The sequence below is a fragment of the Crinia signifera genome, chromosome 11, assembly GCF_055691185.1.
Source record: "Crinia signifera chromosome 11, ASM5569118v1, whole genome shotgun sequence".
In the NCBI taxonomy this organism is placed as follows: Eukaryota; Metazoa; Chordata; class Amphibia; order Anura; family Myobatrachidae; genus Crinia; species Crinia signifera.
This window is the reverse complement of record NC_139227.1, coordinates 101,178,368-101,203,476: the sequence shown is the minus strand read 5'-3', so window position 1 is coordinate 101,203,476 and position 25,109 is coordinate 101,178,368. Positions and strand designations below refer to the sequence as shown.

Sequence of the window (25,109 nt, the reverse complement as noted above, 5' to 3'; positions counted from 1 at the left end):
TATTCTTATCACGTTAGGGATACAATGGTCCTCTCTCTCCTCCTCATTTTGTCTCTTTTTCTTTCCCCCTTCCCCCCCCCCCTCCCCCTTGTGTACTACACAAAATCAAATCTTGTGTACACAACGTATTTGGGTTATAAACATATATCCTTACACAGGGACGATACTGATAGTGGTCCATCTTTCATATCCAGCTTACCCTATATTTTATTCCACCTATTCCAGCTGACTTACTTTGCCCTTCCGATCCATATTGTGACAAAGTGCATTTATATTTATGTGCCCGTCTCTGCGGGGATAGGCATGATTCAGATGCTGCCAAACACCAGAACAAGGTGAAGAATCCTGCTGTGATACCAAGCACTACATATAATTTAACCAATACTTACCGATCCCGTCAGCAGAGAGCCATGTTACCGTACGACAAGATAGAAATCCCGAGGTAACCATAGCAACGGACGCTCTGTACGAGAACTGTCATCACGACGTAGGAGCTACCAATGAGTGGCGCAGCACTCACGGAATAGTGACAGGATAGGACGCGAGGACAGTCAATCACCTTCAGAGACTGCCGCGCCCCCAAACGAATCAACGCGGCTGGTAACTGCAAGGAGAGTTTGTTACAGGACGCGGCGGTCGTCAATCAAGACGCTAACCGCCGCGCCCACATTAGGGAGGGTATAAGAATAGCTTCCGTTTGGCCAGTCGGGTTGGCCTTGAAAAAGCTGTCTTGCGAAGCGCGCGCCGGCTAGCGGTGACGCTCTCTGTACCTCACACATATTAGGATGCATTTTGAAATGTTTTTTACCCTTACAGGTTTTTTCCGTGTAGCAGTGCACTCATAGATGGTGTGAGGATTCCCTCACCCCTATCCATTGGGCTGCGGCGGCTGTTCTAGTTTACTACTAGATAGCAGCAGACAGCGGAGCAGTGTCTTGCCCCGTTGACTGCACTTTCTATCTGTGTGCAGAATTACAACTGCATATCATATATGTCGGACTGAGGTGAACACCAATATATCCCCTCTTCTGACTAACATAAGATCCGACACAGACCTGTGGATGTCAGATAGCAATATAGAATTTGTGCTATTTTGAATCCATAGCAGTAATACTGCAGCAGCCCAACTTATGGTGAATTTTCCTTACAGGACCTGTCACTGACCATTGAAATAACACGATCTTGTGGGAATTCACCAACAGTATATATGTTTTTGACATCTGCATGCCTTATACTGTACCATATCACCAATGTATAATGGCAAGAATGTTCTAATGCAGAAATTCACCACTGATTCCCCTTAAAGGAACCTCTCATACCTATATAGTGGCCACAACCACCTCCTCAAAGCAATTCCAGCGTATACACATGAGGAGATAGAGTGTGAAACCTAATGTTGAATTTTGGAGACTCACTAACAGTCGTTTATTCCTTATTAGTAGATTTCCTATGAACCTGGCAATTAAAGCCAACAATTTCGACAGTATATGTTATCTATGAGTCGTCACTCACCCTTTCATGCACAAACCTCTAATTAAAAAACATCTGTCGACATTGGTTTTTTGAAGGAATAACTGTACTATATGACTCGACCCTAGTGATAATTTGATAAGGGGTAACATTAGTGATCTACACAGATCCCTGATCACTTGAGGAGCCATCTGTCAAAAGACATTTAAAACTGTGTCAACACTGCCGACACTGAATTGTGTTTATTAACCACTTGAGTGCACCTGTATACAAGGATCTCAGCCAAATAAACACTACAATATATACCTGATTATAACAATATTAGTGTTGGCTACATACTCCTGTTATTGCATTACAGATTAATAATTTTGTGTAAAGGAACAGAGAGCCGCCGTCATTGGAATTTGCACTACTCTCCTTAACCAGGAGATAACCTGCATGTAACTATACTGTATACTAAGGGATGGGGGGGGGGGGGGGGGGGGCAGTGTACCCAAAGATATCTGCTGCGACTTCCCTGTTTCCCATAGCAATAGAGATGGCTTTAGCCACTGTAACCTATGGACTACAAATCATATGGTTTACTGGGAGAGGGATTGCCTGGATCCCTCCCCAGTTACAAGGGCATCTGCTTGGATGGGCTCCTATCTGAGCTCCTGTCCCTGGATGTGATATTTAATACATCTTGGAAATTTTGAAAATTGTTATAGTCCCCCTCCTTCTATGCGCCAATGTGTGAATGCAGCCTAGGGATGGACCACACCTTGGATTACAATTTCTAGAATAGGACGTGTATAAAACTACACAATGGGTGTGATCCCTCCACCGGGCCGCCGAGATGGTGAGGATTAAAACAATATGTCCCTACTCAGGAGATGGCGTCTCCTCTTCTCCGCCTCCAAACTTCTGGTTCAGGATTAAGGGGGGGGGGGGGGGGGGGGTTTCTGCAATCCAACGTCTCCCCGCCACTATTTCTTGGGTCCACTTATCCTCCTGTGTATGGGTGTTCTTTCCCAAGTATATATACCGGGGCTTGCAACAGGGGATAAAACACAGTTGGATCCAGATATAGTGTAGTATTTATTGAAACAGAATAAAATATATATCACACAAAAAAATATAGCCAGGTAGCATACAGGGTATAGGTGGACAATTACCCTTAGTGATGGAGAACTGTGTTTTAGGCAGCTCTCTTAAATCGCTTAAGGTCCAAAATGGGTAATCTCAGCAGGTCCCGGTTCACCTCATTTGATCACCAGATGTTATCCTTGTCCACCTTGTCACCAGCATGTGTCCCCGCTCCCTCCAACGCGTTTCAACCTCCACTGAGGTCGTTATCAAGGAGTGTGATTTTCGTGTGCACCCATGCCATTATGGGAGGGTAATCAAGTATGAGATAGGCAGATAAATAGATGAGGATAAAAAAAAAAAAATAACAAGCTACAGCCATCTACCAATCAGCAAGCTGACAGCCATTGTCTGGCTGCAGGCTGGCATGGAGGTAGAAAATGCTGCACTCTGATTGGTCGCGAACTCCAGGTATCCACCAATCAGCAAGCTGACAGCCATTCACTGTCTGGCTGCAGGCTGGAAGGTAGGAAGAGGATGCTGCCTGGTAGATCTGATTGTCTGCACTAATCAGAGCAGTCCGCCCTGGTTAAAGGCCTCTAAAGTTGTCGGGTGCTGACATCTGCCTCTATGAGATGACCCTGGGGCTAGTATTTACATGCTAGTATTTCATAATATTCAGATTTTCCCGTTCCCTTTTAAATCACTTTGGTTGCACAGATCGTCTTGCGCTGCAGCAGAAATGTTGGGTTATTTAGGTTCATTAACAGTTGGAATGACAACGCTGCCTGTGATGTAATCACATAATGGAAGGATGGTGGGTGTACGAGGGCTTGTAACTCTGGAGATAGCTGAGCTCAGAGCCAACAGGGATACAATCTGTGCAAGCAGCAACGCTAAAATAAAATCTCTTTTCAGCCCACACCGGAACCTCGATTCCTTCCTGCTCCCAGAGCGCCCTGCATTGTATTTCCCCCTTTAGACTCTATATTAACAAAACAGAGTACTTTCCTAAATATACGCTGACGTCGGAAGTCGGAAGTGTGTAATACGGGAGGTGGGAACATCTGGACAGCTATTGGTACTGGGGTACTGAATGTAATTAATGAATGTGTCTACCTCTCCTTTCTGGATGTGCGGCAGTGGATAATGTATTCTTTTGTGAGCGGCCCCATCCACGTTCCCTCTACCTAGCGCTCATCGTGCATCCTGTGTTGTGTTTGTGTCACGCAGATGTCTTGTGGGCGGTGATGTAGCTTTAGGGCAATTCTTTAAAACACAATGCCTGCTAAGAAGAATGATTGATAAAACAGCGCTGGGCTTCAAAACAAAGCTATTGTTGTTCATTCTGAATCCGTCAACAAGAGCGAGCCATCGCTCCCCCCCCCCCCGGCCATCATGAGAATATTACATTTCATCTTTGCAGTGCCGCACTCGTGTGTTGGGCTTTGTCGGCCGGGGTTTGAGTTAAGGGCCGATGAACGACAGAGGTTGAAGCATGCGATGTTACGGGCTGAAAGGGGCGCGGGTGTGGCACGGTTATTGGGTCCGACATCAGCTCAGCCACCGATCCCCACATACAGTAGCATTCACATGGGCCTTCAAAAATGGCTGTGGGTTAACAGTAATTAGATGGACCCCAAAAAGGTCAACATGCAAGTGATACACATGGGAAAGCCGTTTGACATAAGGAAAAGGTAGACGTGGAAATGGTGGACAGATAAAAAGATTGACATCAGCATTTTACTTTTTTTGTGTGCCAGTTAGTTAGTGTACCACGTGCCCTTGCACGACTCGCTGCGCTCACTTTACTATTCCCGATCTTAGCCCACAAGTACGAAAAAGTTACAAAAATTTTAAAAGCGTAAAAAACCCATGTGGAACTTTTTATGTGTCGACCGTGACCATGTTGACAATTTGCTTGGGTCAACCTATTGTCCATGTTCACCTAATGCTTGTTGACCAATAGTGGTCAACTTACTGACTGTCAACTCCGAGGTCTGTGTACCACAGTATATAGGGAGGCAAGAGAAGAGTTTTTATTCTATATCTTCCATTGCTGCCATTGGACGGTTACTCTGTTGGAGGGCGTGTCTGGGGCTACAGCACAGTTCAAAATTCAAATAGTGGAGCCACACCCACCACCAGTGAGTCAGTTTGGAATGGCAGTTGGTGTTTCTCACATATTTAAATTTTGAAGTGTGCTGCTGTTCTACATATTGGCATTTATACATGGCACCAACTGCACAGGTGCTACTGGCATCACCTACAGTTGGGTAGGGTCTGCAGGAATTAGGGGTGCAGGTATGGGTGGTCTCGGTTGGGGGTGTATGGCTGCCCCGGGTGCAGCCAAGTAGAAATTTACACAGCGATGAACCCATGGAAACAACAGGATCTGTTCTCAGGCGCAGACAATGTACACTGGCGGATTTCATGGCCAGGTTTACTGACAATAGAGGACGCGAGCACTAAGCCCCAGCAGCCTTGTCGCACAGTAACTAATAACATTCCAGTCATTTCTGTCCTTTAGTCCTGCAGCCACAATCAACAATCCTATACTTCAAGGATACGTGTTTGGTAAGAGCCATTCAGCAGGGTCAAACCTCACCAGAATGTGCACATGAAATAATGTTGTATAGAGATTTCTAAATGGGCAATAGTTTAAAATAGAGATGGGGAGGGGGGTGTCTCAGCTGGTCAAACTGCACCGCGTGTGACATAGAGATAGAAATCATTCTATGCGGTCAAATAGGACGACCTTCAAAAGTATGGTGGGACCTTGGACACGTTGCAATAACCCCAAGTCCCCTGGTAGATTTTATTAAGCATGTATGACTGAGCAACTGCCGTGATTGCGCCGGATGTGCTGCATCTGTATCCCGACTTGTCACGTGTCTGTAAATTTGTCTCTATGGTTTTTTCCTGTCCATTTCCAGTTGTACACATGATTGGACACCGGTAGACCTGTCACAATTTAACCATAAGCAGTTACTGAAACATCTGCTGCACTAAATAATAATTACAGATGGAGTAGGCTTCAGTGCACTTTTTTGCATTCTAATGAATAACTCTCATACTGTAGCTTCTTCTTATTTCTTAATAGCACTTAGCCTCTCCCTAGTGTGGCGCTGGGGTATCTGGCCTTTGCTGACTTGGTGGGCATAAATTGACCTTTATTTGCGATGTCTAGAAAGAAGATGCGGCAGGTGGCTGACGTCATCCTCCTGCCCGCAAAAACATGGGAACGCCCATAAAATGCTGGACTTTCCATGGCCCAGTTCCGTCAACCGCCCAGTCCGCCCCCCAGCTCTCCCTCCCTGCTGCAAACCGCCCGACGAGTGTGTAACCTGACACAGTCCTTCGTTGACCATCAGAGCAGAGTCCAAATTCAGATCACTACGAGTGATCCAGAATCGGACCCTATGTTTGTATATAGGGTTTGTATATAGGGTGTGCAGTCCAAGGCCCCCACTTATATTTTGTGTACAGTGGGAAATAGTTGCAGACTGGGTGCTGCAATATTCCCACACTATAATGACACATCCCAGGTCACTGACTTGAGCAAAAGAAAAACTGCTCCTGATTGACCGCTAGGCGGCTCCTGATTGGCCAGAATTCATTCTGAGTACAGACGCCGAGGAGGAAGGATCTCTGCGGCTCTGACAGTCGGGGAGCTTGCTGGAGTCGCCGGCAGCTTGAAGAAGAAGCAAGAAGATGGAAGAAGAAGGAAGAAGCCCTGGACTTCGTCGGATCAAGCCAGAAGAACTTCCATGGAGGACCTGGGCGAGTTGGATTTCCTTCCACAGGTCCACAATGGATTTCTTCGGACCCCGGACCGGACGTCGACGCCGACATGAAGATCGACATGGTGAAGAATGCCAACATGGATCCGGAACCAGGAAAAGGCACCGGATCAAGACTCTGGGACCTACCTACGGGATCAAGATAGGTAAGTATCAGTGTGTGTGTAATGTATGTATTAAAACTTTTATTTTTCAGGTGTCAGTGTGTATTTATTTAACTATTTTTTTTACTGTGGAACTACAAGACCCAGCGGGCCCTTTAATGCCCCGCAGGCTGGGACTTGTGGTTCTCCAAGTCCCAGCTTGCGGGGGAGGCTTGCTGGGACTCATAGTTCCACAGTTTAAAACAATAGTTTATTCTTCTATTTTTTTACACCAAGATCAGACGGGTGGCCACCGCACAGGGCCACCGGGGACAGCACCAGGCTTCAGCCTTTTCAGGTAAGTCCTGAAGGGGGGGACCCCTTTATTGGGGGGGTCCCCACTCCCCCAGGGCCCCTGGCCAGGCTGACCGGTCAGGGGGTTAATGGTTTGGCCGGGGGGACTTGTATAAAAAGTCTCCCCCCGGTTGTGGCATTACCCTGCTGGCTGGTTTGGCCTGGAGCTGGTTCTTAAAATACGGGGGACCCCTAGTCATTTTGTCCCCCATATTTTGGGAACCAGCCCCGGACCTGGAGCCTGGGGCTGGTTGTTAAAAATTCGGGAACCCCTATTTGTCGGGTTCCCTGATTTTTAATTTCCGGCCCCGGTTCTTTCAGCCTGGTGCTGGTTACAGCTGTGGGGGGGACCCCACGCTGTTTTTTTTTTTATATTTATTTTTTCTATTTTTTTTTTACACACTGCAGCCTGCACGGATCTGACTGATCCGTGCAGACTGCCAGAAAAATTCGTATTAGCGGCCGTATATATGGCCAGCTAATACGAATTCCTACGACATCGGAGGGTTACAAAGCAGTCGTATATGACTGCTTTGTAAATCCCCCTCCGGAACACGACTTTGCATACGACTGAAACAGTCGTATGCAGTCGTAGGGAAAATACTAATACAAAAAACTAGGTTTTTCATATTAGTAAATTTCCCCCTAGATGTTGACCATATAGTCAAACTCGCATGCAGATTGCACAGGTTTTTTACCTTGCGATCTCGTGGCAGCACAAATCGAAACCCAGATAGACAGGGCAGCAATGACTATATAGTGCAAATCTAATGCAGATTGTATGAATTGTATGTAAATAGCACAGAGATAGCAAAGATTGCATAGCACTTGAATCTTAAGTCGAATAGCAAAGGAATCTCACGGTGTGTACACAGCATTAGAGGTCTCAGTCCAAATAGAAACATCGTAGATAGTACGCTCTATTTCCCATTGTTATATATCCCTGTGATCTGTTACATAGAGCACTGCACTCTGTGTCAGCGGCTGGAAGCAGTGAGTGTGTATAGGGTTTGATCAGTGGAGGGATCTGGGAGAGTGTAAACAAAATGGTTTCATTTGACCGCAGAATCTTTTAAAGAAAATTCGATTTACAGATGGAGCCCCTCTCATTTATCTCCCGCGCTCGGCAGAATGTCCGCGCTGGCGAGCGCTGGCGGAGAGGGACGTGTGAGCGTCTCAGTCACTCACCCTGCCCATCTCCACTTCAGGGAGATGGGCAGGGGGAGGCGGCGGGGACTGGCGGGGATGTGGTGGGGAGCACCATCGGAACAGGCGCACAAGCTTCTCATGCGCACCCGCCCACTTTCGGCTGCTGGTGGAGGCTGGCGATTCTATCGCCAGCCCCCGGCTGAATGACAGGGCTCCATCTGTAGGAAAATTATTTCTTGCAATTATCTCTATAGATCAAAGGCTGATAATTATCGGTACTTATGTAGTATCTGGGCTGCCGATTTTTTGATTGTATGCCTTAACTTAAGGCATACAATCAGTGCGATGCGATGCGATATCGCATCGCATGCGACCATATCGCATGCGATGCGATGCGATGACCCGATTTTTCCATAGGATTCAATGTTAAAATGGACTGAGTCCATTTTAACATGGAATTCAATGGGAAAAAGGGAAGGGGTCCTTTTCATACCCCTACTATCCAAGTGGGCATGGAGTTGGATATAAACCTGTGGCGAGCGTAGCGAGCCACCGAGCCCGAAGCGTGGCGAGCGGACGGTATTCTGTCTCCCCTCGCGGGGCTCGCTGCGCTCGCCACGCTTCGGGCTCGGTGGCTCGCTACGCTCGCCACAGGATTATATCCAACTCCATGCCCACTTGGATAGTAGGGGTATGAAAAGGACCCCTTTTCCCATTGAATTCCATGTTAAAATGGACTCAGTCCATTTTAACATTGAATCCTATGGAAAAATCGGGTCCATCGCATCGCATGCGATATGGTCGTATGCGATGCGATGCGATGGACCCGATTTCAAAATCGGCAGCCCAGATACTACATAAGTACCCAATTATCTCTATATACCTGAGCCTGACAATTATCTCTATATACCTGAGGCTGACAATTATCTCTATATACCTGAGGCTGACTTTGAGTATCAATAGTGGTGTCTGCACCTAATTGTCACTTTCCAATACCAGTCAATGGCCCTTATTCTGATCGGTGCGGATATTCCCGCATTCTTACGGAGCGGTCCGCACGCCACGGTGTTCTGCCGCGTGCGGCCATCGTCCGTAGAAACGCCCACGGGTCCTCCGCATTCGGACGGACTCACTCTTTAAGAACAGGGCGTGTTTACGGACGACATACAAACCATGCGTGTGCGGGAGAAACACTCAGATTCTGCACGGTATTACAGAGTATTACAGATTATGCTCGGGAATACCGCATCCGAACGGGAGCCAAGCGGTGCTACCGCCCGTAAGCGGAGTATTTACGCCAAACAACCCACTATTATGTATCTTCTGCAATACATCACATGACCCACTTATTCAATTACCTATCCTCATAAAAAACTTCTTATTTGGAATTGGAATCAATTAGATGCCAATATATCCTTACAAGCATGCCTAACACATGCATTGCACACATTAACCCTTACAGCAATTGAAGTGCAATGGTTTCAATTAAAGCACTGACAAGCGTCCTATTAGTGAGTAATGAGTAAAGGAGTCGATTCTATTGGGTTCAGGTGTTAATGCTTGTAGTCATTAGGCGTACGTTCGCCTACCGCATGAACGAGTGGTGTCCGCAAAGCAATAGTACACTTGTGGACACCGCACATTTCTTCCCTTTTTGATCGCGTGCATTCGGAGTGGTATCCGAATGCACGCCCCCCAACATAAGTGTACTCCCCCGTGTCCGCCCATGTTTCCGCCCCGTTTTGCCCACTTTGAAACTACGCCCATGTGTCATTCCGCATGACGCCCATAATACGCCCATATTTCCCGACTGATTGCGGGGAACAGTTTGGGACGGGATTTGGCTGAACTGGTACGGAGTCAAGGCCTGGCACATGCGCGTTGCGTTCTCCACGCATGCGCAGACGCCGTAAAGACGCCATCCGAAAGTATGCGGTAAAGTACGCGTCAATCAGAATAAGGGCCAATGTTATCTGCCATCAATGTACCTTACGCTGTCCAGGGTGCTGAAAACAATATGATGGAATAGTCTTATCCTAATTAAGCCATACACTGTCTGTGGTGCTGAAACAGAGTCTAATACTAATGTAAACATTTGCTATTTCCAAATATTCAAAGTATAGATCTATGCTACGATGTATAAATATTGCATAGTGTTAGGTATGTATGTTGGTGCACAGCTGTAGTCATTACTAACTGTCACATTTCCCAGACTCCCTAGTTGGTGCACAGCTGTAGTCATTACTAACTGTCACATTCCCCAGATCACCTAGCTGGTGCACAGGTGTAGTCATTACTGTCACATTCCCCAGATCACCTAGCTGGTGCACAGCTGTAGTCATAACTAACTGCCACATTCCCCAGATCACCTAGCTGGTGCACAGCTGTAGTCATTACTAACTGTCACATTTCCCAGACTCCCTAGATGGTGTACAGCTGTAGTCATTACTAACTGTCACATTCCCCAGATCACCTAGCTGGTGCACAGGTGTAGTCATTACTAACTGTCACATTTCCCAGATCACCTAGCTGGTGCACAGGTGTAGTCATTACTAACTGTCACATTCCACAGATCACCTAGCTGGTGCACAGGTGTAATAATTACTAACTGTCACTTTCCCAGATCACCTAGCTGGTGCACAGGTTTAGTCATTACTAACTGTCACATTCCCCAGATCACCTAGCCGGTGCACAGCTGTAGTCATTACTAACTGTCACATTCCCCAGATCACCTAGCTGGTGCACAACTGTAGTCATTACTAACTGTCCCATTTCCCAGACTCCGTAGTTGGTGCACAGCTGTAGTCATTACTATCTCACATTCCGCAGATCACCTAGCTGGTGCACAGCTGTAGTCATTACTAACTGTAACATTATCAAACCTGCTGCATTCATTCCTACTATAGATCCACAGGTTGCGTGACAAACATGAACTGTTGGTACATTTTTAATGACAGGTTTGCCCCCTCCCCCCTGCTCCAGAATATTCAGTACTGATATATGCTGCATCCCCTAGATCAGTGGTAGCCAACTACGGTCCTCGAGAGCTACCAACAGTTCACATTTTCCAAACAACCTAGCTGCTGCACAGGTGCACTCATTACTAGCTGAAACATTTTCAAAGATCCGCAGGTGGAGCTAATTACTTCACTTGTGATTCTGTGAGGAGATCTGGAAAACATTAACTGTTGGTAGCTCTCGAGGACTGGAGTTGGTTACCCCTGTCCTAGATACTGTGCAGAGATATGATGCATGACTGTATATGACATGGTCTGTCAGTACTCTGTGCAGACATATTGTAGAGAGTCCGTTCCACAGTTCCGAGTACGTATTAAGCAGCTGATAATAAGGACTAACATCATCTACTGCCGGCTGGGACTTCTGCCCTGACAGAGACTGTAGGTGACTCTCCTGATTCTAGCTGAGACAGCTGGAGCAACAAAAACATTGCAGATTTGGCATGTGACTCAGGTTGGCATGTGCAGGGCCGCTGTGCGAATGCGTTCGGCATATATATTATACTAGTTAAAAGCATGTCAAAATGACGGCTTCTGCCATGTACTTCCACTTTCAGCTGTGACAGTTTTTAGCCCACAAACTCTTCACCCCACCCCCAGTCCCTATATGCTCCTACCTCCAATCTCTGTCTTCACAGCTCCCTCTCTCCATATCCAGCAAGTTTGAAACAGATGATGCCTGGTACCTATGCAAAGGTCCTGTTTGTTGACTTCAGCTCCACTTTCAACACAATCATACCCTCCAACTGTACCGATATAGCCGGTACAGTACCGGCTAAAATAAATTGTACCGGTTTGTGGAATGTACCGGTTTACGGCAGGTGTAGATTATGTCCAGTCACAGTCAGTACAGTGCCCCTGTTCCCAGTACAGACTTGCGGTGCCTCTGCGTCATGATGTTAGCTAAGCCCGCGGTCCCGCTCCCGCAGAGCTGTACACACAGAGTTCGCCCGCTGGCATGTATCCAATGTTTGGATGCCACCGCCAGTCTAGAGCTATCAGTTGAGCCAAATGACCTGTGGCTGCCGGACTGCAAGGACGACGCTGCTTCCACCACCGGAACGATCTGTGATCAGCGTGGTGGTGAGTGGTGACCAGGCACTGGTGAGGGGAGCTGCATCCAACCGCACAGATGTAGTGGGGGACTCACTATTGTCAGTCACTCGGACTGCTCAGAAGCCTAGTCACGGGGCTGTCTCTCCCTCATAATTTATAGTGGCAATGTATAAAATTGTTTCCACAGATGATGTGACTATGCAGAATTTAATGATTCTGAAATGTAATGATTCAGAAAGGGAACATGGCCACGTCCCCTTTACCTGTGGCCACTCCCTTTTACCCATGACCACGCCCCCTTTTTGATTGTGTACCATTTTCTGCCCTCCAAATGTTGGAGGGTATGCACAATTATCCCCAACATCCTCCACCCCAAACTACTCCGCTTAGGAGTCCCTGAAGCTATGTGTCCTTGGATTGTGGACTTTCTGACTGATAGAAAACATGTTGTGAAAGTGGGAAAATTCACCTCCCAAGTGCGGTCCATCAGCACAGGAGCCCCCTCAGGGCTTTGTACTCTCACCCCTGCTCTTCTCCCTGTATACCAACGACTGCAAATCACAGGCGCAATCAGTAAAGATAATCAAATTCATCGATGACACTATCGTCATTGGCCTTATCAAGGACGGGGACGAATCGGCCTACAGACAAGAAGTGGACCGATTGGCCTTGTGGTGCAGCAGCAACCATCTAGAGCTCAACCCACTCAAAACCGTTGATATGGTAGTGGACTTTAGGAAGAAGGCTGTTGGTGTTCCTCCGCTAACAGTTGCTGACAGTGTGGTGTCGCTACTGGACTCCTTAGGAACCACAATCTCCCGGACCTTAAATGGGGGCCCACCACTCATACTATTGTTGGAAAAGCACAGCAGAGGCTATTCTTCCTTAGGCAACTGAGGAAGTTCAACATCCCACAGAAGATTCTGCTCCTCTTCTACTCTGCAATTGTGGAGTCTGTACTGTGCTCCTCAATATTAGTCTGGTACGGCTCCGCCAGCGAGAGAGACAACTGCAGACTCCAAAAGGTCGTCAGAACTGCGGAGAAGATCATTGGGACGGACCTTCGCTCTGTCCAGGACCTGTAACTGTCCAGAGAAAAACAGCAGGCAATGAAGATGGTCAAGGACCAACTACATCCTGGCCATGGCTTGTTTAACCTGCTGCCATCAGGCAGACGCTACAGGGCTATTCCCACCAGGTCCACCAGAAGCCTAAAAAGTTTCTTCCCTCAAGCGGTTCACCTGTTCACACCTCACTGTCTAGTCGCGCCATAACCCTTTGCACATAATCTAACACAGTGTCCCCTCGGAATAACTTTCTATATGACCGTACATGTTCCCCCACCTGTTTATATTGTTTATTGTTTATACTGTATGCTGTTTATGCTGTATGCTGTTTACTTGTTACCCACCTGGCTGCTGCACAGCAAACCTAAAACAAATTCCTAGTATACGCAAGTTTACCTGGCCAATAAACCTGATTCTGATGTACTACAGGTATATAGGTATACAGTTATATATGACATGGTGCATAGTGTGTACTACAGGTATCTCATATATTTAGCCATATCTGTCACTCATCCCCTGTGTATATAACGTTCCCGCCCAGCGGGATACACAAACCCGCCCCCCCCCTAGGGAAAAGACCAGTGTTCTATGTGTATAACGTTCCCGCCCAGTGGGATACACAAACCCGCCCCTCCTAGGGAAAAGACCAGTGCTCTACACACCACCACCGCCTTGACATCACCTCCCCCCGCCCAGCCAGGGCTACAGTACACGCCCAGCATCCACCATTACTCCACAGCCACCATCCACCATTACTCCCGCACCACCACCCCCCCCCCCCCCCCGGACACCCGTGACCCGTGACCCCCGCAACCCCTCCCGCGATTCGCAAGCCCCCCGCGACCCTCCCGCGATTCGTGGCACCCCCCGCAACCCCCCCTCCCGCGATTCACGGCACCTCCCGCGTTTCGCGGGACTCCCGCGCCTCCTCCCGCGATTTGTGGACCACCGCCCCCTCCCGCTAATCGCAGATCCCGCACCCCCTCCCGCAATTTGCAGACCCCCCTGACTCCCTTCCGGCAATCCCCCCCCCCTCCCAGCGGACCTCCGCGACCCCGCTCCCGCATTTCACATACCCCCTGTGAGAATGGGGGATCCTGTACCGCCACAAGCAGGTGCCGCCCCTAGGTGGGAAATCCGGCCCTAGCTGCCGCGCTGCAGGTTCCCTTACTACCAGAAGTGTCCCCACGGTCCTCTGCACCAGCGCCACAACTTTTATCAATGTCTTGCCTACATACCACTATTACACAGCCTCCTGCTCTCATGCACCCTCACTCCCTCCCATTGGGAGGAGACGCTCACCCACTGCCGGGAGCTGCATACTGTCCCCCACCCTCCTCCAGTTCTAGGGATGCCCATCGACCATCAATGATTTCAAATCATTGATGGTTTATGGCCGATGTTGAATACTTTTGCCATCAATGTGGAAGGACCAGATGGTTTCCCTACATCAATGGCAAAGGAGAACCAATCAAGTTTCAAATTTTTTTAAGGTGCCGGGACACGGAGCATAGCTCCGCCCCACCCCCCCCACACCCAGAAGTCCCGCCACCGAGTTCTGATTGACCCACGGCCTATTCAGTCAGATATAATGGATGACCATCGATAGCTACAACAATCGATGGTTATCCAAGTAATATGGTACTACTATCGATGGCAGGGTGCAAAATCGCCATCAATGCCAACCATCGATGGCGTCTGCACCAATGCCCATCCCTACTCTGCAACAGCCAAAAACCTTTACTACCCCTTATGCCCACACACCTCTATCACTGCCCTGCCTCCTGTTCTCCTGCCCCGTAACATTACATGGTGCATAGTGTTTACCACAGGTATATATGACATGGTGCATAGTGTGTACTACAGGTATATATGACATGGTGCATAGTGTGTACTACAGGTATATATGACATGGTGCATAGTGTGTACTGCAGGTATATATGACATGGTGCATAGTGTGTACTACAGGTATATACAGTATGACATGGTTCATAGTGTGTACTACAGGTATATATGACATGGTGCATAGTGTGTACTACATGGATATATTACATGGTGCATAGTGTGTACTACAGGTATATATATATATTACATGGTGCATAGTGTGTTCTACAGGTATATATATTACATGGTGCATAGTGTGTTCTACAGGTATATATATTACATGGTGCATAGTGTGTACTACAGGTATATATTACATGGTGCATAGTGTGTACTACAGGTATATATATGATATGGTGCATAGTGTGTACTACAGGTATACATGACATGGTGCATAGTGTGTACTACAGGTGTATATATGACATGGTGCATAGTGTGTACTACAGGTGTATATATGACATGGTGCATAGTGTGTACTACAGGTATATATATATATTACATGGTGCATAGTGTGTACTACAGGTATATATGACATGGTGCATAGTGTGTACTACAGGTGTATATATGACATGGTGCATAGTGTGTACTACAGGTATATATAGTACATGGTGCATAGTGTGTACTACAGGTATATATATTACATGGTGCATAGTGTGTACTGCAGGTATATATGACATGGTGCATAGTGTGTACTACAGGTATATATGACATGGTTCATAGTGTGTACTACAGGTATATATGACATGGTGCATAGTGTGTACTGCAGGTATATATGACATGGTGCATAGTGTGTACTACAGGTATATATGACATGGTTCATAGTGTGTACTACAGGTATATATGACATGGTGCATAGTGTGTACTACATGGATATATTACATGGTGCATAGTGTGTACTACAGGTATATATATATATTACATGGTGCATAGTGTGTTCTACAGGTATATATATTACATGGTGCATAGTGTGTTCTACAGGTATATATATTACATGGTGCATAGTGTGTACTACAGGTATATATTACATGGTGCATAGTGTGTACTACAGGTATATATATGATATGGTGCATAGTGTGTACTACAGGTATACATGACATGGTGCATAGTGTGTACTACAGGTGTATATATGACATGGTGCATAGTGTGTACTACAGGTGTATATATGACATGGTGCATAGTGTGTACTACAGGTATATATATATTACATGGTGCATAGTGTGTACTACAGGTATATATGACATGGTGCATAGTGTGTACTACAGGTGTATATATGACATGGTGCATAGTGTGTACTACAGGTATATATAGTACATGGTGCATAGTGTGTACTACAGGTACTGTATATATATTACATGGTGCATAGTGTGTACTGCAGGTATATATAACATGGTGCATAGTGTGTACTACAGGTATATATTACATGGTGCATAGTGTGTACTACAGGTATATATATTACACGGTGCATAGTGTGTACTACAGGTATATATTACATGGTGCATAGTGTGTACTACATGTATATATTACATGTTGCATAGTGTGTACTACAGGTATATATATTACATGGTGCATAGTGTGTACTACAGGTATATATATTACATGGTGCATAGTGTGTACTACAGGTATATATATATATATGACATGGTGCATAGTGTGTACTACAGGTATATATATAACATGGTGCATAGTGTGTACTACAGGTATATATGACATGGTGCATAGTGTGTACTGCAGGTGTATATATCACATGCAGGGGCGGATTTAGGGATGAGGGCGCCCCTAGGCACAACAATAATGTTTACTAAGTAGGACAGTTTATAGGGGCAGTATCTGCATGTCCTATCCATTTACACTCTATTTAAGATGGAATATAGTACAGTACAGTGGATATTTTGCAGTTATTGGTACATTTTGGGCTGACAGTACTATCACAGGCATCCAAGTGCCGCCCCCAAACATGTGCCGCCCCTAGGCCGGTGCCTCACGTGCCTAATGGGAAATTCGGCTCTGATCACATGGTGCATAGTGTGTACTACAGGTATATATATATATGACATGGTGCATTGTGTGTACTACAGGTATATATGACATGGTGCATTGTGTGTACTACAGGTATATATGACATGGTGCATTGTGTGTACTACAGGTATATATGACATGGTGCATAGTGTGTACTACAGGTATATATATATATGACATGGTGCATAGTGTGTACTACAGGTATATATATATTACATGGCGCATAGTGTGTACTACAGGTATATATATATATGACATGGTGCATAGTGTGTACTACAGGTGTATATATGACATGGTGCATAGTGTGTACTACAGGTGTATATATTACATGGTGCATAGTGTGTACTGCAGGTATATATGACATGGTGCATAGTGTGTACTACAGGTATATATTACATGGTGCATAGTGTGTACTACAGGTATATATATTACATGGTGCATAGTGTGTACTACAGGTATATATTACATGGTGCATAGTGTGTACTACATGTATATATTACATGTTGCATAGAGTGTACTACAGGTATATATATTACATGGTGCATAGTGTGTACTACAGGTATATATATTACATGGTGCATAGTGTGTACTACAGGTATATATATATATGACATGGTGCATAGTGTGTACTACAGGTGTATATATGACATGGTGCATAGTGTGTACTACAGGTATATATGACATGGTGCATAGTGTGTACTACAGGTGTATATATCACATGCAGGGGCGGATTTAGGGATGAGGGCGCCCCTAGGCACAACAATAATGTTTACTAAGTAGGACAGTTTATAGGGGCAGTATCTGCATGTCCTATCCATTTACACTCTATTTAAGATGGAATATAGTACAGTACAGTGGATATTTTGCAGTTATTGGTACATTTTGGGCTGACAGTACTATCACAGGCATCCAAGTGCCGCCCCCAAACATGTGCCGCCCCTAGGCCGGTGCCTCACGTGCCTAATGGGAAATTCGGCTCTGATCACATGGTGCATAGCGTGTACTACAGGTATATATATATATATGACATGGTGCATTGTGTGTACTACAGGTATATATGACATGGTGCATTGTGTGTACTACAGGTATATATTACATGGTGCATTGTGTGTACTACAGGTATATATGACATGGTGCATAGTGTGTACTACAGGTATATATATATGACATGGTGCATAGTGTGTACTACAGGTATATATATATTACATGGCGCATAGTGTGTACTACAGGTATATATATATGACATGGTGCATAGTGTGTACTACAGGTATATATATATTACATGGCGCATAGTGTGTACTACAGGTATATATATGATATGGTGCATAGTGTGTACTACAGGTATATATATATTACATGGCGCATAGTGTGTACTACAGGTATATATAGTACATGGTGCATAGTGTGTACTACAGGTATATATTACATGGTGCATAGTGTGTACTACAGGTATATATTACATGGTGCATAGCGTGTACTACAGGTATATATATTACACTAGGTGATTCATCGCGCCCTACGGGCGCTCTTCACACCATCGTAAGGGGCTGCGCCCCCTTAATTTGTGAACATTTGAATATGAGAAATATGGTTAGAATTGTATGAAAGATTCCTGTATATTGCAACTTGAGTTATAGGTGAAATGTGTTAAATAGAGAGCATATGATTTGGAAGGGGGTGTGTATTGTTTTGTTTAATTAAAAAGCGGTTACAGAGAAAGATGTACATTGAAAGTGTGGATGGTACAGTGACATTTGTGGGTGTGGGGGGGGCTGTGTGTGCATGTTGTTTAGGTGTGTGTGTGTGTGCAATAGTATAGTAGGGTGTTTTTGAGTCAGCGGCTCCCCACTGGCGGAGGTCACGACACAGGAAAACAGGAGGCTGGGTAGTGATAAGGGTGTGTGGGAAAAAGGGGGACTAAAGAGGAGGGTGGGAGATACTGTGCAGCTTCTGCAATTGGGTGAGGGTCCAGCGTGGCAGTACAGGATGGTGGCCCTGAGTTAGTGTCTCTTCCTACTGGGTGGGAGTTAGGGTGCATGAGAGCAGGAGGCTGGGCTATGAGGCATGATAGGGGCATGTGGGCAAAACAGCGTCAGCGACTCCCCAGTGATGGAAGTTACGGTTCAGGAGAGCAGGAAGCTGGGTAGTGATAGGGGTGTGTGAGTATACGGGGGACTAAAGAGGGGCTTAGGGGTGCCGTGAATTGCGGGAGGGGCACGGGGGTGCCGTGAATCAAGGGAGGGAGGGGGCGCAGGTGTCCGCAAATCGTGGGAGAGGGCGGGGGTCCGCAAAGCGAGGGAGGGGGCGTGAATCGCGCGAGGGGGGGGTTGTGAATTGCGGGAGGGGGGGTGCGCGGGGGTGACGTGAATCGTGGGAGGGGGCGTGAATCGCGGGAGGGGGGGTGCGCGGGGGGTCCGCGATTTGCGGTAGGGGGGGCACGGGGCGCGATGTATCAACCTAGTTGGTTATATATTCTTGTAGAAGGATGGAAGGATGTTGCTGTCATTCAGAATGCATTTACATAAACAGTAATAGTAGCAGTAAAAGATCTGACTTAAAGCACCTACAGTAAAACAGAACAGGTGTTATATATTATACAAAGAATTGGTTGATGATGTCTAGGTTGACGTGCAAAAAAAATTGCCACAAGAAAAAATCAACACAGAAAGGTCAACACATGTAAATGTTGACATAAGTGTGGCACTTCATTGGTGTCCATGTCGACACATGAGAATGAATATGAAAACATTCAAAAAAAGAAAAATAAATCTTCAAAAACTCATGTCAACCTTTTTCATTGTCGACCATAGCCGTGTCAGTGTTTTGCATGTGCCATTTAATCCTGGGGTTGCCGTGAATCACGCGCAGGGGGGGGGGGAGGGAGGAGGTGAGGGGTGTCCGCGAATCACGGGAGGAGGGGTCGTGGGTGGATGCCGTGAATTGCGGGAGGGGGGGTCGCGGGGGGGGTGTGTGTGCCATGAATTGGGGGAGGGGGGGTCGCGGGGGTGGGTGCTGCGAATTGCGGGAGGGGTGGGCGCGGGGGTTGCAGCGAATCGCGGGAGGGGGGGTCGCAGGGCCGGGGGGGGTTTGCCGCGAATCACGGGAGGGGGGGGGGGGTCAGGGGGGGGGTGCCGCGAATCACGGGAGGGGTGCAGGGGGGATGGGTGCGGGGGGTTGCAGTGAATCGCAGAAGGGGGGGACGCGGGGGTGGGGTGCCCCGAATCGCCGGAGGGGGGGTCGTGGGGGCTGGGGTTGCCGCAAATCGTGGGGGGGTGCCGCGAATTGCGGTAGGAGGGGTTTGCGGGGGCGGGGGAGCGCGCAAATCGTGTGAGGGGCCCCGCGAATCGCGGATGGGGGGGCGGCGGGGGGCGCTCACCTGGTGTGTCTGGTGAGTAGCTGTGTCTTTGCTGGGTAACATGGGGAGGCAGAGGGTGTCTGGCACTGTGCATACCTCCCAACATGACCCATGCCAGGAGGGACACAATGCTCTGCCGCTGGACTTTCTTCCTAATGTATGATTACCTTCATCTGTGTTGAACAGGTTAATTGATAGGAAAGGTGCTTCAACACAGGTGATGGCAATCATACATTAAAAGGAAAGTGCAGGAGCAGAGCAATGTGTCCCTCCTATGACTGTGGGCTCACTGGGCTGGTTCTCTGTCATGTGAGTCAGAGGCTCCACCCAGCGTTAGAGGGCCAGACACATTTTGAGTGACAGATGTAGCCAAATATATAAGAGATGGTGCATAGTGTGTACTACAGGTATACATGACATGGTGCATAGTGTGTACTACAGGTATATATGACATGGTGCATAGTGTGTACTACAGGTGTATATATATATGACATGGTGCATAGTGTGTACTACAGGTAAATATATTACATGGCGCATAGTGTGTACTACAGTTATACATGACATGGTGCATAGTGTGTACTACAGGTGTATATATATATAACATGGTGCATAGTGTGTACTACAGGTATATATATGACATGGTGCATAGTGTGTACTACAGGTATATATATATATGACATGGTGCATAGTGTGTACTACAGGTATATATATGACATGGTGCATAGTGTGTACTACAGGTATATATGACATGGTGCATAGTGTGTACTACAGGTATATATATTACATGGTGCATAGTGTGTACTACAGGTATACATGACATGGTGCATAGTGTGTACTACAGGTATATATATATTACATGGTGCATAGTGTGTACTACAGGTATAAATATGACATGGTGCATAGTGTGTACTACAGGTATATATATGACATGGTGCATAGTGTGTACTACAGGTAAATATATTACATGGCGCATAGTGTACTACAGGTATACATGACATGGTGCATAGTGTGTACTATAGGTATATATATATGACATGGTGCATAGTGTGTACTACAGATATATATATATATATATATATATATGACATGGTGCATAGTGTGTACTACAGGTATATATATATATATATATATATGACATGGTGCATAGTGTGTACTACAGGTATATATATATGACATGGTGCACAGTGTGTACTACAGGTGTATATATTACATGGCGCATAGTGTACTACAGGTATACATGACATGGTGCATAGTGTGTACTACAGGTATATATATATGACATGGTGCATAGTGTGTACTACAGCTATATATATATTACATGCAGTGGCGTAGCTACAGGGGTCGCAGCGGGGGCCCAATCCTCGCCACTGTCCGGCCGTCCTGGATGAGGGTAGTGAACAGCACCCGTTCCCAGTGGTGCTTTGCGGACCCGGCCAGCGTGCGTCGCGCTGACATCACGCGGCTCTGGCACGTACCCTCCCGGGGGGGGCGTAGGACAATCGGTGGGGCTAAGGACGGCATCTCAGGAGCTGCCTCGGTAAATTGCGATGTCCGCAGCTTGGCGACACAGTAGTTACTGCTTCCTAACCACATCTTTAATATTTGATCTTTTCCATAAATTTGAATACTTTTACTTTATGAATGGTGTGTGCCAGAGTAAAGGAAGAAAGAAAATCTATCCTGCAGCTTATGAGCATCTTCTGTGTCCATTAAACTTCCTTTTTGCTCCATCCAGAAAACACTTGAGACTATTAAATTCATAAATACTTTTTTCCTGTATTTTTGCTGGGTGTTTAGCTATCTGGGGGAAAAAAGGGAAAAATAAATAAAATCAATAGAATTGATTTACAGGTATGAGGAATCAGCCATATTTTAAAGCTAAATACATATGGAAGATTACAAATAGAGTATTAAAATATAAACAGACAGAGATTTTAATTTTGTTGTATGTAGGGGGGCCCCAAGCTGACCTTTCGCACCAGGGCCCATGAACCCTTAGCTACGCCCCTGATTACATGGTGCATAGTGTGTACTACAGGTATATATAACATGGTGCATAGTGTACTACAGGTATACATGACATGGTGCATAGTGTGTACTACAGGTATATATTTCATGGTGCATAGTGTGTACTACAGGTATATAGGTATACAGGTATATATGACATGGTGCATAGTGTGTACTACAGCTATATAGGTATACAGGTATATATTACATAGCTGCATAGCATGTACTACAGGTATTTAGCACATGTTAGTAGAACCCTGCAGTATATCTGTTGCTTTGTGTCTGTCCTCTCTGTGATTTCTTCATCTCTCTCCTCTTTGCCGCTGACAATGTATTTCCACTTCCTTCTGGAAGTGCATCCTCACACTGCAGCAGCCAGTTCTCCCCTCTTGCTGATCAGGGAGCGCAGGAGACCCCCCTAGCCCCCTCAGGCCTCCCGAGCGCCCCGATTCATAATCTGGACACCCCCTGGCAATGTGCAGCGCCTGACACAGCTTCATTGAGAAAAGTCCCAGCCTGGCCGTGACATCCCCAGGGATCTAGCCAGAGTCAGACCCATATAATAACTCTGGCAATGGGGTATGCAGCGAGAGCACCCTGATATCCCCCATGCGGCTGGTATCACTGGCACGGATATAAGACAGGTCTATAGGAAGGCACCATTGTTCCTAGGTTGGCTGTGGTGGCTCTCAGCCCTGTCTGCATTGCTGGATACAGATTTCATTCATGTTTCTCCCTCCTCTCCTCCTCTCTCAGGCGCTTTTCTGTTTTTTTTTTTTTCTATTGAGGAAAAAAAAATCCACATGTGTGGGTGGATACTGCAAGCTCTGCCATCAATCAAATCAGCGATCTGAGAAGAGAAGAGGGGGGGGGGGGGGGAGGCAGGGGAGCAGCAGGGAGAATATAGCTGAGAGGTGGGTGTGTGGCGGAGGGGGCATTGATATTTGTAGGAAGGACAGCCTAGGGAGGGTGTAGTATAGGATCTAGCAGAACCTTTCCCTTTAATTTATTTCCCCTTCTCCTCCAGTAGGCTACAGACACTGCAGTCCTGATCCATAAAGCATGGATCCCGCTCCCAGTATGTGAGCATCCCGGCAGGAAGGATTCCAACCGCAGATCTGCGCAAAGCCAGACGGAGAAACTTCCAGCAGCCTGGTACGGTAAGAGCATTGTGTCATTGGCGCAATTCCGCAGGTTGTCATTGCATAGACTGAGCTGCTGGTGTTGGGGTAGGGGGGGGCACGGGATTGTTTAACCTAACGCAGCTCATAAACCTTTAAATCGACCGTTCTGTTCATAAAAGAGATCGGTCGCCACTACCGGGGTGTGTGTGTGTATATGTGTGTGCGTGCTATATACCAGGCAAATAATGCCCCCCACCTTTCAATCAAAGAGGAAGACGTTACAGGTGATGCTGTCATCTCCTATGTGGTCGGTATAGAACGCAGGGGACAGTATCTTCCATCTGAGCGTAGATCAGTTATATAGTATGATGTGTTCCCAAGGCACGCAACAAGCTAGTCACATCACCAGCCCTATATATCATATGTGACCGGTGACGGTGGAATTGGGGCGTAAGGCGCTGACCGGTTACATTAGGGTCACATTGTATTTGGTGCTGGGGGTTGCAGGGGCTTACTGATCAGTACTGATCAATATGGATTATTGGTTATTCAATCACAATGCCAATACTGAATATCCTGGCGTGTCTTTTATCCTTATTATTATAATCATTGATTTGCAGCGAGGATGTATATATATGCAGAATGCATGTTGGCGTGTTTCTCTTCATATACATGTATGATGTAGGATGAGCTTCCCCCAGCCATGGCTAGCATGCAGAATCTCAGGCACCTTATTGAGTATTCCTTACACAGACCCACCGCAGTGTTCTGCTCTGCTCGTACGTGGCTCGGCCATCGAAGAGGTGATTATACTGTAACGCTGATTCTGGTCAGTCCACAGTGTGAGCAGGTTGGGGTGTATATAGCTCTGGTAATGTGAGTGATCACCTTTCACTCATACCCCCCCCCCCTCCACACACACACACACACACACTCACTCACAAACACACTCCCTACCCTCCCACCGCTTGTACACTACAAATGTCATTATTGTCTGCTGTCCATGGGATCATCATGAGCTGGTCTGCAGTGCAAAATCATTGACTTGCCCGGGAGATGGCATTGCCCAGGCGCAGCAGGTGCAGGGGGAGGTGAAGTTGGCGAGGGCATTACTTCCTAAGTTACGGAAGAAGGCGACATCGACATGCCAGGCCCTTACACCCAGTGCCAACACTATACTCTGAAATTAGATTTTTCTTCTATGGAGACTTTTACGCCCGGTTGTGAGATCAGGTCTGGTGCGGTACATTAGCGATTGATCATCGATTGCAATGCATTCTGGAAGCAATATTCGCAACCAGGATTGCATTGGAGAATTTCATTTCATTGGGTTAATGTATCACCAGTACAGTATAGGCACGGACATGAACTCTGAAAGTAGCCCATTCCTGTGGTGCGTTGATTGCAGCGCCGGGGCTGCTGTTATTTATTTATTTATTTATTTACAGTGTCTTATATAGCGCAGCAAATTCCGTTGCGCTTTACAATAGTAGACAGTGATAAAACAGACTGGGTAACAACAGACAGACTTGGAGGTAGGAGAGCCCTGCTGCAAGCTTACAGTCTATAGGGACATAGGAGGGAAACACAAGGACAGGCATCAGTAATAGCATAGCTTGTAGGTCCAGAAGGGAAGCTATATAATACATAAGTGCCTCC

At 46.6% G+C, this 25,109-nt stretch overlaps 1 protein-coding gene across 8 annotated transcripts in view; it reads left to right on the top strand.

Moving 5' to 3' along the window:
- PTPN5 (protein tyrosine phosphatase non-receptor type 5) overlaps positions 1–25,109 on the top strand; it is a 132,738-nt gene that overhangs the window by 31,809 nt on the left and 75,820 nt on the right. For 2 of the 8 annotated variants that reach the window (XM_083163969.1, XM_083163968.1), the window contains exon 2: positions 23,354–23,481. The gene's annotated coding sequence lies outside the window, so the exon portion shown is untranslated. Of the gene's footprint in view, positions 1–23,225; positions 23,241–23,265; positions 23,487–25,109 lie in introns of those variants that run through there. The other 6 variants (XM_083163967.1, XM_083163973.1, XM_083163972.1 and 3 more) reach the window with 4 other exon arrangements.